At 33.9% G+C, this 12,838-nt stretch overlaps 1 protein-coding gene across 9 annotated transcripts in view; it reads left to right on the forward strand.

Annotated features, from left to right (window-relative positions):
• ZFAND6 (zinc finger AN1-type containing 6) overlaps positions 1 to 12,838 on the forward strand; it is a 95,725-nt gene that overhangs the window by 22,813 nt on the left and 60,074 nt on the right. For 2 of the 9 annotated variants that reach the window (XM_074295229.1, XM_074295227.1), the window contains exon 2: positions 5,176 to 5,222. The exons of the other annotated variants lie outside the window; for them this stretch is intronic. The gene's annotated coding sequence lies outside the window, so the exon portion shown is untranslated. The remainder of the gene's footprint in view (positions 1 to 5,175; positions 5,223 to 12,838) is intronic. 9 annotated transcript variants of the gene reach the window in all.

Below are 12,838 nucleotides of genomic sequence, written 5' to 3' on the forward strand. Positions count from 1 at the left end.
GTGTTCATATAATTCTTCCATGTTTTGACAGGTTCCCAAGTATTTTATATTGTCTATAGGTATTTTTAAATGGATTCAACATAATCTTAAAAACCTTTCAATTTTAGGGAAAATTTATCCTAATTTATTAATGCTATCATTAATACTTCAAAATAATTTTTCCTTATATCACTTTTAACAACATTTTCTTGTGCAAAATAGAAAGATTTTAGTTTTTCAATAGATCATATAGACTTTTAGGTATTTGGAGGCATGATTTTTTTCCTCAGCACAGTTTCTTAGCTCTTTGGGCATAGTTCCAAATTGTACTCTCCAGAATGGTTGGATTAGTTCACAATTCCACTAACAATGTATTAGTGTCCCAATTTTCCCATATCCCCTCCAACATTCATCATTATCATTTCCTGTCATCTTAGCCATGTTTTATTGATTTTTGACATCTCATTCATTCCATCATCTACTTTGGTGATGGCTGGAGGCTGAAGCACAAGCCCGAGGACTCAACCAGATTCATTCACTTCATCTCACATCATGGTGGCTGGCCTCCTGCACTTCCCCCACTGAGACCAAGTCTGAAAGGCTCTCCTGAAACCTGGCCCAGGCCCTAGGCAAGGAAACTAGATTGTGAAGGAGATAATAAAGGATTTGGACTTCAACATCTGGCTATTGGTGATTACTCTACTGAAAAGAGGGCTGCCTCAGAGACCTCCAGAAAACCAACACTACAGTTAGTAGATTTTTTTTTTCCATTTCACAAATTGTTTTTCAAGGAGTTTTCTCAAATCTGTTTTGTAAGAAGTTACATGCTTTTTCTATTTCACTAAATCTATTTTATAAGGCATTTTCAGATAATTTCTATTTCCTTTTCTTAACTCTGACAAAGTTTTTATTTTTCTCCCCCCCATTTTTTCCTTCTCTTTTAAGATCCTTTTTGAATTCTTCTAAGAGAGCCTTGGGTATGGGGACCAATTCCTAGCAATCATTCTTTGGGCTTCATCTGGAGATGATCTGCTTTTTGTGTCCTCAGGGTTTATAATTTGTTTTTCTCTTTCTCCATAAAAACTATCTATGGGTAGAGTTCTTTTTGATTTTTTTGCTCATTTTTTTAAAAGGTTGAGGTTCCCTTTTAAGGCAAAGGGGAGATTGTCCAAACTTCATCTACAGGTGTGACAGTGGCTACACTTGAGTCTAGTGCTAATTTCCAATGCTGAGTGGATGTGGCCAGGTCCCTTGGGTTTTTTTTTTTGTTGTTGTTTGTTTTTTTCTTGGGGTTTAGGAGTTCATTATTTGCCTTTTGTATTTGTGTTGGGTGTCTTATAGCTAACATGCTAATTGACTGGCATAGAGTAGCCAACGCTGTTGTATATTTCCTGGCTCGCTCGGGGTGCCCATACCACCCTGGGTCTCTGTATTGCCTGTGCTTCACCTGCCTCCCTCCATGCAGAACTGAAGCAGACCTTTTCTGAAATTCTTCCAAATTATCTTCTGTTGGAAGTAGATTCTGTCACTCCAAAACTAGTTCAAAAGCTTGATTTGCTGTAATTTGAGGAACATCTGGGAGAGTTCAGATAAAGTTGTGTCTCTTCACCGCCATCTTGGCTCTGTCCCCTCTTACCTATTCTTTATGTAATTCAGTTCTTTTTATGTCAGATATAACTTTAATAAAGATTTTGTTGTAAAAGAATTTTTCCTTGAAAAACTTAACTTTTTTCTCCTTTCTTCTGATCCTTCCTGCTCAGGGATTTTTGATAGATATCTTAGATGTTATGCTTATTAATTGGGGGTATATTCCAAAGGCTTTTGCCCTTTCCCTTTCCTCTCTATGCACTTTTCAGAATGCCATAATGTTTTTTTTTTTTTTGTGTGTGTCCCCTATTTCAATCTTGCATTGTCCATTGCCCTTTGGACATTTCAAACAAGATGTGCCTCAAGCAGAATTCATTGCCATACACTAAGCCTTTTTTTTTTTTGAATTTGTTTATTTATATTCTGTCAGGTTTTCAGCTTTGACATTGTGCTCATTTCATCCTCATTTTCCAGTCATTTGCCAAATCTTGACTTTAAAACCCTACATACCACTCCTGACTCTTTCACATCAACTTAATTCAGTCCCTCACCATCTCTTACATGCACTATTGCAATTCCCTGCTACGTGGTTGACCTTTTCAATTTTTTAAAGGCTTTTCAAACCTTTCTCTTTTCCAACCTATCCTCTACACTAATTCTATAGCAATTTTTTTACTTAAGTTGAAATTCACTATAGCACCTTCCTATATAATCATCTGCACGATATCTCTGTTGTTTTGCCTCTAGGATAAAGTATGAACTTTTTTGTTTGGCATTTTAAGGCCTTTTGCAACCTGGTTATAATCAACTTTTCTAGCCAAATTGGTCATTTTACTGTTTATTATTCACAGACTTCATCTCCCTTCTTTGTGCTTTTGCACTGGTTTTGCTTCTGGTACCTGGATTGTACTTCTTTCTCCTATATTTCATAGAATCATTTGTTTTCAAATCAAGCACCACTTTCTATTGAGACCTTTATGTATTTACCCTTTCCTCCTTTATAATATACATATATATATATATATATATATATATATGTACATATATATATATATACACATTCATTTTCTCTACTAGAATGGAAGCTGCTTGAGAACAGGGGTTTTTTGTTTGTTTGTTTGTTTTATTTTATATATGTATATTTCCAGTGCTTAGAGCATAGTAGGAACTTAATAGTTGCTTGCTGATATTTTTCTTGCTAAATACTTTTGAAGTATATAAAATAAGTCTAGCATGTGTTTTTTCCATGAGCAACAGTAATTATGAATCCTAATTATAAATGCAGTGGATTATATTTCCTGGATTTGGATTTTTTTTTTCTCCTGTATTTTTGCTAACCTATCCCTTTTGCTTCCTAGTTACAGCTGCTTCTTAAGTGGATTTTTTTCCTTCATACAAGTTATATTCTTGCCTCTTGAAAAAGGTTGCTATTTCCCTTTAGACAATAGAAAAAAAAATTAAATGGCAATTTAATTTTACATTTCAATCAGTTGTCTATATTTTCTCATATTACCTATAATGATTACTTGTGATTGTTGTACCCTATTTGGTGACATATACATATACAAGATACCTTGTTTTCCTGTATCATTCAATTGCTACACTATATTCTCAATCCATTAGAGCAAATTCACATGTTAGTTTAATCTTTGTTAATTTTGACCCTTGTTTCTTTGAAAAAACTAAACAGTTTTTTGGGAAGTTCTTCTTGAAAATTGCCAGCCATTTTGGTTATTGCTTCTTACAGGTCACATAGTTTGGAAAATTCTGGACTAAGAAATTTAGAAACAAGTTGTTGGAGATTACTAAGGCCTAGCTATCTTCTGTTATTTTCAAAGTAATGGTATGAAATTTATGGTACTTCTTAATATATTTTGCTAGGTTTATATGCAGTTTTTATAAGCAACTTATTATGTAGATAAATGAGTAATTCTGTGCTAGATAAAATGTCTACATGTTGAATTGATCTCCCTTTAATCCATAAAATGTGTATTGGGAAAATTATTTTAGGATTAGAAAAGAAGAAAGGGTGAACTTGTTTATAGTCAGTGAGAAAATAGTTTCTACAATATTTGTCCTTTGTTCCTTCTGACTCTTAAGAGTTAGAACAGATGAAAAGGAATCCAGTGAGGTTGAAAGAATATGGGCAACAAGAAATAATTGTACCCCAGGGTTCTTATAAGTTATTAGCCACGGCTGAGTATCTTTTTTAAAAATCCCATGAGGTCTAATTATTTTATAGCACTCATAGTTATCTCAGTTAAGCAAAATTGAGAGTGAGGGGTATTGGCATTATCTTCTTAAACTTAATACTTAATCGAAGTACACTCATGGTTGACATTTTAAAAGGGGGAGGGGAAGAAACTTGGAAATTTGTCACTATACTTTAAACTTTGGCAAATTTTGAACTATTCAGGTTAATCCAGTTATAGTTTTATCTCTGAAGAGAAACATTTTATTTACTTGTTCCAAATATTTAGTGAGAAAATTTGTTCTTCTCTGGTTACTAGGCTCTAGGACAGCCCTGAACCCCTCTTGAGGTCTTGAGGTACTCCAGAAATGCCCTGAAATAGGCCCTAAGCTGCTGAGGAAAGATTTTTCCAGAGAGCATATGGGCAACGGGAAAGGAGTAAGCATTTATTTAGCAGTGCTTGGCTTATAGTAGGTACTAAGCACTTTACAGATTATTCTCATTTGATCCTCACAACAACTCTTTAGATAGGTGCTGAAATAATGTATAAAAAGGAGAGGCTGGAAACAAATTGTTGAGAATTTAAAGTGCCAAAGAGAGGGGATTAAGACACTCAAATATAGTGTTGATAGCTGTGTAAATGAGTCTAATTCTTTCACAGTCTTCATGGATTTGAAAATATGCTAGAGAGTTATTACATTTTGACCTAGAGTTCTCACTGTTAGCCATATACTCCAAGGGAAGTCTAAAAATATATTTTAAAAAAGATTCATATACACCAAAAATATTCATAGCAGTATTTTTTTTTTTTTTTGGTAGTAAAGACCTGGGCCCAAAATAGATGCTTTTCTTCAGATGATATGGTACATAAGTGAAAAGGAGTGAAATAGTCAATAAAATAATTCACAGAATGACTGAAAAAGTATTTTTAAATACTCACTATGTGTTAAGCATACTTACTTCTAAATAGGAGAATATAAATAGAAAAAAATGAGCCCCTTGCCAGCCAGACTTGAGTTTGATGGGAACAACAAAAGAAAGTTTAGTTGTAGGTTAGATGTAAGGTAAGCCTTAAAGGTTCATCCAGGGTCACTAAATGATACTAGGGCTGCTTAGTGACTTTCAAAATGCACATTAACATTATGGATATTCTGTTATATTTTTATTTTGTTCGGTATTTCCCAATTACATTTTAATCTTGGTGTTTGACACCTCTAAGCTACAACACTAGAAGAAATAATTTCTAAGCTATATGAGCCATGAAGTAGCAATGGGAAAGAACACTTAGGTGGTGGCAGATCTTTCTACTGTTCCATATGGGTTTTGGGCTGTCCTGGGGCCTGGCCAGTAGAGAAAGAAGGATCTTTTCACTACTTGATTATAGTGACCAAGCTTGGCCCCTCCTCCCTCTTTTTCAGATATTTGAGACTGTCGATGTGGGAAACTGCATATGCTGTCAAACTTGGTGATGTATTAGTTTTGCTGAACTGTTTTTTTTTTTTTTTTCCCCTCTTTGTTAGATGATATTGCTCACTGGATAGAGCAGGGAATATATTGAGAAATGAAAGTGATAATAGAAAATATATAGAATTTTTAAAAGAAACTTCTAAAAGGACAAATGGTAGTTAGTATTTTATTGTAAACAAAATGAGGAGCTATTGAAAGTTTTTCCAGCAAGTTAGATCTTTATTTAGTAATATCATTTGAGGAGTGCCTGGAAAATTCTCGATGGAGGGGCTATACACAAGGAAGCCAATTAGTATGCTATTGCAGGATCACAGGCTCAGATAAAAATCATGAGAGCCTAGTCTTGAGTTATAGATGTTAGAGAGAAAAGGATGGATGGAAGAAATGTTGATGAAATCAAGAAGACATGGGAAATTATTAGAGGCAGGTTGGTGAGAATGAAGAATTGAGAATGAACTTGCTTTCAGATGGTTGAATGTGAAATGAATGTAGAAGAAAAGCTGTCCAGCTTTATGGTGATCCAATATAGATTTAAAAAAAAAATCTTACCAAAAAAATAATTAAAAAGTCTTTAGAAATCATAATGCATTCTGCTAAACCAGATTAGCATTAAGAGATGGCCAGAAACCTGTTACAACTTGGGGAGAGATCCAGATAAAACAGCCCAGTCCAAGGTATGCTCATATAGGAACCTTCCAGCTTGGGTATTGGAGATGGGGATAGATAGGCAGGTGACACCTAGAGTCTAAAGCTTTTATAATGTGACATGATTTAGTCAAAAGTTTCTGAAACTGTCACTTTGACTTGGAAACTATGGAGACATGGGGAGTGAACAGCAGACTACCTTATAGTCAATCTTACATATGCTAGCACAGTAATTAGGTTTTTTAATTACCTTCACATCATTTTTTTGGGTCAGCTGTAACAATGAAGAAAACCCCAAACAAAAGCTTTCATGAACATCATAGCCAAAATATGGAGCTTTCAGTTAATAAAGAAAAAGTTGAGATACCAAGGATCATGACTGCCCAAAGCTTAGTAGCTAAAGAAGAGAGTTTAGAATACCATGTGCCAGAAAAGATAAAAATGTTTAAAATCAGACTAATGTATAAAATTGAGTACAATATAGGAAGAAAAGGGGAATGGGAGAAAAAAACAAGCATTAAATACCTATGTGCCCATGTATTGTATGCGAAGCACTTTAAAGATATCTCCTTTGAGTGAAGTATTATCCTCACCACAGTCCTGAGAGATAGCTTATAACCCTCATTTTTCCATTGGATACCAAAGCAGGCAGATTGAGTGACTTACCCAAGATGATGACTGGTAATACCTAAACTCCTAGAAGTATCTGAAGCTGGATTTGGATTCATATCTTCTAGATTCTGAACCTAGTAGTCTTTTATCTACTGTGCTACCTAGCTGCCAGCAGACAATGGACCTTTAATGAAATGGAGAATTTTGAAATCTCTCCGAAGAAGAGACCATTTTTGAGTAGATTGTATTTGAAATACAAGAGAAACATGGAAGAAATTCAAGAGACCATTTTTGAGTAGATTGTATTTGAAATACAAGAGAAACATGGAAGAAATTCAAGATTGTATTTGAAATACAAGAGAAACATGGAAGGGTAAAGACATTTGAACAATTAGAAGGAACTAGATGGTCAAGTATTTATATTTCAATAGGCAAAGAAGAAACATATTGAGAGTCTCATCATAGAAGTAGTCAATAAGTCTAAGGAAATAGGAGTAGTAGTTATATTTTGATGACCTTAAGAGGGAAAAAAAAAACCCTAGGGAAGAAAAGAGGGAGAGGGTGGAACTTATTTCATATAATTAAAGTGTGGGAGGAGCCTATACAAATATGGAGGAACGGGTGCTGATGGGAACTGGAAAATTGGGGGAGGGAAAGTTGAATACACATAGAATTTAGTGTGAGACTATATTAAATTCAGCAGCAAATCTGGACAAAGTATGACTTTGTGTATTTTGAAGGAGTGATTAGTCATAAGCAAAAAAAAATTCTCTTTGGAGGATGGATCTTGAAGGGGAGAATAAGAAACTGGAAAGAATCTATCAAAGACTCTAGTTGAGAAATAGTGGAATAGAAGCAGATAGGATTAAATATAGATCAGAAGTGTTAATCACATTATTTTCAAAACCTTTGTAAAGAGTTTGGAAGCAAAAAGAGAGGAAAGAACAGAATATGAAGGATTCACATCTGTGAAGCCGAATGGTATAAATCAACTCAAAATGGAGAGGAGGGAAATAGCATGGATGAGAAAGTAGAATCCAACATTTTGCTTTTGGTTGTTTACACAAATTTGTAGGATGGTACCATCGTTTTTGAGCTGGAAAAGATAGTAGAAGCAATTGAATCTAGTCCCTCTTTTACAAATGAAATTCTTGAAACAAAAAGATTCACACAGTTAGAATAAAGCATTTCAAATGAAGTTAGAAAACAATGTAGGAATCATGCTTTCTGACGAGGCAACAATAAAAATAGATTGGGTTAAAAGGTAAATGGGGAACATGTTTAAAGATAATGTAGGCAGCAAATTAATGTCAAAATATGCATTGAATGGCATAAATTAAAGGAAAATAATTACAAGAAGATAATAAAATTATAATAGTGGGGGAAATCTCAATGTACCTCAGACATAGATAAATCTTAAAAATCACCTCCAAAAGTCAAAAGTTAAAGACCTGATGTCTCTTTGATAACTAAATGGGGCCAAAAAGCACTATATGCATTTTCTTTATTTTTGTATGTTGCTTTTACAAATATTAACAAATTGCAGAAAGCAGTTGAAGATAACTTGTAGGTTGTGACTCTTGGCGAATAGATGAGTGATATCTTCAACAGAAATGGGAAAATTAGAAAGTGTGGGTTGAGGAAGGGAGGAGTGTCTTTTAGTATTCGCTAACATAGAAAGTTCTCAGCATTTCCAAAAAATACTTTCTAACAATATGGCAACCAACACCTACATTGACAAATTCGAGATTATCCTTAGAAATTGGGACAGTAGTAAAAGAGGTTGGCTGTTAACAGCTGATGTTACTGAAAATAGCATATTACTTGTGATCAAAATTTAGGCAGTATTTCCTAAATTTTCAAATAGGAGTTTCCTGAATTTTAAAATAAGAAATTTGCTTGTCTTAACTCTCTTACTCATATAAAATGTTTGATGTCCTCAGAAAACTTGGAAAATGTTGGAATTCATCTGGTTCGTCTGTTAAGGGGTTCTCTGAACTTATATTTTTGAGTTACCATACTTTCCATAAACTCTGGGCCCAGAGCATCCTCCTGGAGACCCTGAATGTGTTAAGGAGTTAAGGACAATCCTCCCCCTGAGCTGACAGTTTGTTGTATATCTTTGGGAGGCAAGGTAGGCAGTAGGCAGTCTATGCCAAGTTGGAATAATGCTCATGTAACTGAGGTCCTTTGCAGATGAGCAAACTAGATCCTCTTACCTTGTAGTCTAGCAGTGGGAAAGAATGAGGTTTTTGTATTACCTTGTTCCTCACCCTGAAGAGTGATCTTTTTTTTCCCCACTGAAAGTTCAGTGATTCCCTGTCCCATGACTCATCCTTTCCTGATATGCCCTGTTTCTCCCTTTGTCCTGCTGTTATAAAATATAGATTTCTGTAAAGACTGAGAAGGAACCCTTTTGCATGTTTATTACTCTTGTAATAAAAGTAATTTTGTCATAAGTCTTGTGATGTCATTGCCTGTTGACATTTCCTTATTCTATCTAAAGATTCCCTCAAAAATCAGTATAATTTTGTATGTTATCTTGGAGTTGTTTGGAGAGGTCACATGGTCCAGATTTTTGATTGGCAGTCAGTCTAGAATGCCCTTGAATACTACCTCTCTGGGCTTTACTTTTTTTTATCTATAAGAGGAAGAGTTTATATGAATAATTGGAATTGAAGACATAAGGAAGACCTGGGTTCAAATTGTGTATTCCTGAGCAAGACACTTAACTTTGCTTTGCTTCATTAATATGGGGAAGTGGATCCATTGGCTAAGGTCCATTTTAACAATGAATTTATCCTCTCTAATGAATTTTCTGTTTCTAAATTTTAGAAGTTGAACTTATCTTTGGGAAGTCTAAAATGTTCACTAAATCATCTAGAGATAGCTCATTAAGTTTGGACACTTACTGGTTAAGTATTTTTAATATGAAGCTGAAATTTAACCTTTTTGTCACAAATCTCTCCACTTAGTTGTTTTTAGTTCTTCACTTTGGGCAAATTAAAATTATTGTTTGAGGTGCTGTCAAGGACATTCATGTGGAAATCTTAGTTTTGGATCTGGGATGAAGCTCTATCTTTTTCTCTTGATGTTCTCTACCCCGCTCCCCACTTTTAGTGATTTCAGGTCTCCTGATTTCAGTTATTTCTACACTCTGCATGGAATCTTTCCTGATTTCCTCCTACCTCACTTGCTAGTTTCTTCTCTTTTTATTTTCCCCTCTAAAAATTATTTTTATCTATTTTATGCATATATATATACACACATATATATATAACATGATAGGCATGTTATCTCTCAGATAGAATGTGAGAAATATTCTATTTTTTTAAATTAATTTTATAATTATAATTTTTTTTGACAGTACATATGCATGGGTAATTTTTTTTTTTTTTTTTACATTATCCCTTGTATTCATTTTTCCAAATTTTCCCCTCCCTCCCTTTACTCCCTCCCCTAGATGATAGGCAATTCCATACATTATTTAATGTGTTACAGTATAACCTAGATACAATATATGTGTGTAAAATCAAATTTCTTCTTGCACAATAAGAATTGGGATTCTGAAGGTATAAGTAACCTGTGTAGAAAGACAATACCGTAAACAGTTGTAAGAAAGATCTTAAAAGGCAAGGATTTTATTTTTCTTTGTTTTTTCAGCACATTGAAGATAGCTAATATATCATTCATTATTCAGATGACTTACTAATTCTGTATATCTTGCTCTTTTTAAAATCCCTTCTCAGTTTTCATCCCAGTAACACATCCTCGTGGATGTCTTTTCAGTATTTTTAACTTAACAGTCTTTGATCTTCCTCTTAGCCCCCCTTTCCCACCAAAGTCATACTTCCTTCACACTTAATGATTTCCTTTGAAGGATCCATGATCCTATATGTATGTAGTTGTCAATTTTTGTATCTTCTCACACAACACCTTCACCATATGTACCTTTTTGCCTGTTATTCCTAGTTCAGACTTTTATTATCTCTATTGTATGTCTTTGTACTTACTTATCAGGATGACCACTAAGACCAGTTTTATAATTCTCATGTAGAAGGGATTATTGTGTACAACATTATTTTCAATTAAGGTCATTGACTTTACATAGCTACTTACTTCACTTTGTAATGATTTATAGAAACCTTTTCATGTTTCTTTAAATTCTTCATATTTAGTGTTTCTTGAAGGATAATAACATTCCATTTCATATCATGTATAGTAAATTATTTAGCCACTTTTGCCAACTCCTTTAATTCTTTGTTGAGAAAAATGTTTAAGAACATTTTGGTAATTTTTCATTTTGTAGAAAAAGAAACTAGGTCTAAAAAGTTAAGAAATTCACTGGTCAGGCAGGTGGGATCCTTCTATTGAAGGACTAACATTTAAATTTAGGCCTACCTAATTCGGTCTGCGATTTAATGGAGCATATTTGACAATGACAAAATAAGGTTATGAGGTCTTAAGTATTATTGAAAGCTTTATGGGAGAAGATGGCATTTAACTGTGTTTTTATATTTATATAGGAATTAATAGAGAAAGAATAAAAACTTCCCTCCATAAAGAACAACATGAAAAAAAAAAGTATGATGGTAGTAAAATTTGAGGCATATTATTTTGAGGGCAATAAGTCTGATTTGACTAGAGTATGGAGTAAGTAGATAGGAATAATAGGAAATTACGCTTGAAAGGTATAATGATGCTAGAATGTATAGAGCACTGAATTCCAGGCAACACAATATGAATTTTTCTCCAAAGGTTATGACACTGAAAAGTTTTGAGTAGGCGTGAACTTAATCTTACTAAAGAATCAGAGTCTCAGTAGTCTCAGTATATCCATGTGACATTTTTTTCTACAAAATGCCTGACAAATGAGTCTTGAATTAGAGAACCTATGATTTGTAAATTGACAATCTGGATCAGATACTAATAGCCTCAAATATATATATATATATATTTGCAATCTTTTAAATGATTTATTATTGTTGTTGTCATTATTATTAATAATATATTGTGATATATATATTTATTTATTTATTTATTTATTTTTTAATAACATTATCCCTTGTATTCATTTTTCCAAATTTTCCCCTCCCTCCCCTATGTGTGTAAATCCAATTTTCTTGTATCATGTTAAGTATTAGATTCCAAAGGTATAAGTAACCTGGGTAGATAGACAGTAATGCTAACAATTTACATTCACTTCCTAGTGTTCCTTCTCTGGGTATAGTTGTTTCTGTCCATCATTAATCAACTGGAAGTGAGTTGGATCTTCTTTATGTTGAAGATATCCACTTCCATCAGAATACATCTTTATATAGCATTGTTGTTGAAGTGTACAATGATCTTCTGGTTCTGTTCATTTCACTCAGCATCAGTTCATGTCTCTCCAAACATCTCTGTATTCCTCCTGCTGGTCATTTCTTACAGAGCAATAATATTCCATAACCTTCATATACCACAATTTACCCAACCATTCTCCAATTGATGGACATCCATTCAACTTCCAGTTTCTAGCCACTACGAAAAGAGCTGCCACAAACATTTTGGCACTTACAGGTCCCTTTTCCTTCTTTCATATTTCTTTGGGATATAAGCCCAATAACAGCAATGCTGGGTCAAAGGGTATGCACAGTTTGATAACTTTTGGGCATAGTTCCAAATTGCTCTTCAGAATGGCCGGATTCTTTCACAGCTCCACCAACAATGTATCAGTGTCCCAGTTTTCCCACATCCCCTCCAACATTCATCATTATTTGTTCCTGTCATTTTAGCCAATCTGACAGGTGTGTAGTGGTATCTCAGAGTTGTCTTAATTTGCATTTCTCTGATCAGTAGTGATTTGGAACACTTTCATATGAGTGGATATAATTTTAATTGATTTCATCATCTGAGAATTGTCTGTTCATATCCTTTGACCATTTATCAATTGGAGAATGGTTTGATTTCTTATAAATTAGGGTCAGTTCTCTATATATTTTGGAAATGAGACCTTTATCAGAACCTTTAATTGTAAAAATATTTTCCCAATTTGTTACTTCCCTTCTAATTTTGTTTGCATTAGTATTGTTTGTACAGAAACTTTTTAGTTTGATGTAATCAAAATCTTCTATTTTGTGATCGGTAATGATCTCTAGTTCTCCTCTGGTCATAAATTCCTTCCTCCTCCACAGGTCTGAGAGGTAGACTATTCTCTGTTCCTCTAATCTATTTATGATCTCATTCTTTATGCCTAAATCATGGACCCATTTTGATCTTATCTTGGTATATGGTGTTAAGTGTGGATCCATATCTAATTTCTGCCACATAGCCCCAAATATTAAAAGACTCAGGAAAACTTTCTCCATATTGGGTGGA

Source organism: Sminthopsis crassicaudata, chromosome 2, assembly GCF_048593235.1.
Source record: "Sminthopsis crassicaudata isolate SCR6 chromosome 2, ASM4859323v1, whole genome shotgun sequence".
Classification (NCBI taxonomy): Eukaryota; Metazoa; Chordata; class Mammalia; order Dasyuromorphia; family Dasyuridae; genus Sminthopsis; species Sminthopsis crassicaudata.